Source organism: Sinocyclocheilus rhinocerous, unplaced genomic scaffold (genome assembly GCF_001515625.1).
Source record: "Sinocyclocheilus rhinocerous isolate Xijiao unplaced genomic scaffold, SAMN03320098_v1.1 scaffold45, whole genome shotgun sequence".
Taxonomy (NCBI): domain Eukaryota; kingdom Metazoa; phylum Chordata; class Actinopteri; order Cypriniformes; family Cyprinidae; genus Sinocyclocheilus; species Sinocyclocheilus rhinocerous.
The window spans coordinates 151,849-155,226 of NW_015632734.1; positions in this window are offsets into that span (position 1 = coordinate 151,849).

The following is a 3,378-nucleotide window of genomic DNA, read 5'->3' on the forward strand; positions in this document are numbered from 1 at the left end:
ATGGTGGTTGGCTGGTCTCTTGAGTTTATTATAAAAAAAATAAAAAATTCCCCTACAACCTTGTAGCACATATTTAATGGCTAGAGACAGAACTAGTCGTTAAATAATGATCTGTGGCCCTTTTCCTCACATAAATGTCATAAAGGTTCAAATATATTAAATTTTTTTTTTTTGCATTAAGAAAATGAAGTTTGTTTTAGAATAAAATATCTTTGCATCATTTTCATAACAGTCGAACATCATTTGCCCCAAATTCTTATTAATTGTAACAATTTACAATTAATGTAAATTGATGTTTTTTCTCCTTTTTCTTCTTAATAGTGTGTGTATGTGTGAGAGAGAGAGAGAGACTATGTGTTTCTTTATTGTAAAGAGTAGGCAGATGCGTTTAATTTGTCAGGAAAATAATGCAATACAATTAAGGTTCTGAAAATCTGCTTGATTTTTTTTTTAATGCAAAATACTTTTTTTTTTCTTTTGGTTAAGGGTGAAATAATGATCTGGGAATATTCTTGAATATTCCTGAGATTCACCGAACTATAACCAGAAAATCTAACCACATACCCACCAAGTCAGTTGTCCCTCAAAGTTTGATTGTCTTTACGAAATTCTAATTACATGATGCCTGGACTGGTGTCAGATGGTCCATAGGGGGCAGTGTTTGCCATTACACTGAGTTTTGGTTCAAAGAGCCGTTTGATGGCTGTTCTGTTGGTCTTGTATATCTAGAGGCTCAGTGCACATTTGCAAAAACCTCTGAAGTTAAGAAAGTTAGTCATAATTGTCTTGACTAATTTTGTAGCAATTGGCTTCCATGACCTAATTTCTCCTCCTCTAGGATTTTGCAGGTAGTGAAGTTTTCTCTTGTTTAAAGACATTATTTATGTGTTGTCATGACGGTATTTTAATGCGCACACCACTCAGGATATTGAATTCCTGATCTGAAGTGTTCCTGAGAAAAGGGTTGTCACTTAGTTCTACTGCTTTGAACTCGGCCAGATTGTGTGTAGATCCTTTATGCAAAAGTATCAGACTAAAAGAAAAAAAGAAAAAGATCTGTTTTAATGTTATCAGAAAGTTAAAAAAAGATAATTTGGTACTTGATACAAATAGACATTTTAGCGAAGGCTAGTTTTCCAGTCCGATACATGTGGTGTTCCTCAAAGCTCTGTCCTCGGACCATCTTTGATTGTGTAATCTGTAACTGTAGAGAGGGCATTTTGCATGCGCAAGTTAATTATTTGAAAATGCATTAAACTGGATGACATCAAATTGAATATTGCAGCCCAGTCCAGTGATGGACATGTATGGTGTGGCACACAATTTCTTTATTTTATGCAGCTCCTATGTTAGCAAATGGTTTAGTTTTAGTACTTTCTCATTTAATCCTTGCCCCCTTAAAAAGATCAAGCTTCACATTGACATAAAATGACCCCAGTCTAAACCTTATTGTGATTCGCCTTGCCTGACACCACACTGAGAGTTCTTGGGGGGAAAAAAAAAAGTTGTCCCCTTTTTGTTTTAATTGTATATAGAAATTAAATACACACATTTAAATGAAGTTTGCAGTACAGTTTCCATATGATATTTAGATTTGTGGGTCACAATCAAAATAATGACATCAGTGGAGCCCTTGCAATAATAATGATCAGTGTGATTACAATGACACGTGATGTCCAGTTATATTGAGGGCATTTTGCTTTTTGTTTGTTTCCTACTGAAAACAGACAAGCACCCCCAACACCACACACACACATATTCAGACACGCACACCAGAAAAAGCATGTTTGGTTTGTATTGATCAGTTTGATTGGTAGGTATTGATTCTCATTGCTGCAATCATGCCATGCTGGAGGGAGGATGTTTTCAGTGCAGTTTGCTTTCTTTTCTTATTTTGTCTTGATTTCTTGCATGCTGCTGTTTTTTTTAAGAGAGTTCTTACTCTCTTTCCCAACTTTGTATAGACAGACAGGTGTGCTAAGTGTGACGGGTGGATAATGCTGGTGTGTTCTCCTGCGGTGAACGCTTGTCAGGCAGGCAGTAATACAGTACATTACTGTATAGGTGCTGATTCAGACTTTATGATGTCATCTCTGAAAGGGTGACTTTTAATGACATTTAATGCAAAATGTAACATATGTGAATAAAATATACAGATGCTCTGATTTGCCTTTGTGTGTTTTTGTTGTCTTTTTTCTCAAAAACTTTTAATCCAGAAATGTTACATTTTGTCTATATTAAAATATATAAATTATTAAAATATCATAAATTATTTAAAAAAATAAAATATGAGTAACTAATAAAATATTGTATAAAATTAAAATATCACAAAAATATTTTGCTCTCACTAGCTGCTTTATGCAAGCATATTTTATTACAATATTTATTTAGTAACACTTTAGATTAGGGAATACTATTCAGCAAGTTGCTGATTAACTCTTATTTAATAGAGAATATGTGTTCCTTAATCTAAAGTGTTACCATTTATTTATGTATCATTCAGTGCCGCCCCATAGGGTTGTGGGGCACTAGGCAAGATAATGAAAATGGGCACCACTAGTCTAAAAACTGTTAACATGCAGGAGGCCTAGAAATATAATTGTTCAGAAAATGTTTTCAACTGTTAATCATTTTCAAACATGTAAACCAGGCAGGTTTAAACTTACAATAAGTGCTCAACACTGATAACTGTCAGACTTTCGAAATCCTTCATCACTTGAATTAAGATTATAATATTTTAATTTTAAAGGAGACATTGGATGCAAAATATCTTCATTTGCATATAAATGTGTCTTAGCAGTGTGTGGACACAACCACCTTACAATAATCCCCCAAAAACCTAAACAGTCTCAATTATAAAGCCATTTTGATTTTGGAGTGAATACCAGCTAATTCCGTTACATGTAACTAGTTACTCCCCAACACTGTATATGAGCAATATCACTCTCGTACGAGAGCGATACCGGCTCTATATCAGCATGGCTGTGATTAGGCCAGAGGCACGAGGCCGCAGGCAATCACAGCCGCTGATATAGAGACGGTATCGCTCAAGTACGAGAGTGATATTACGTTTATACAACAGTCCGATGGCACGAGTGTAAATATATATGAAAAACAACAACGGAGTGTCTTTAAAAACCTTTTTGTGCGGAACTACTTCCTTCCGCCACGGATTCAAAGCTCAAGCAACAACAGCCATCATAAAAGCCATGCTCTAATATACAGCATTAAAGTTACATCAAATATAACGTGATGAGATTTTGCCTTCAGCCGAAACTATTTGCTCTGCAACAAAAAATAGATTACTGAGACCAAAGACTGCCAGTCAGATTTACCCAAAACAAATTATATCTCATGTTTAACCACTATAGAGACATT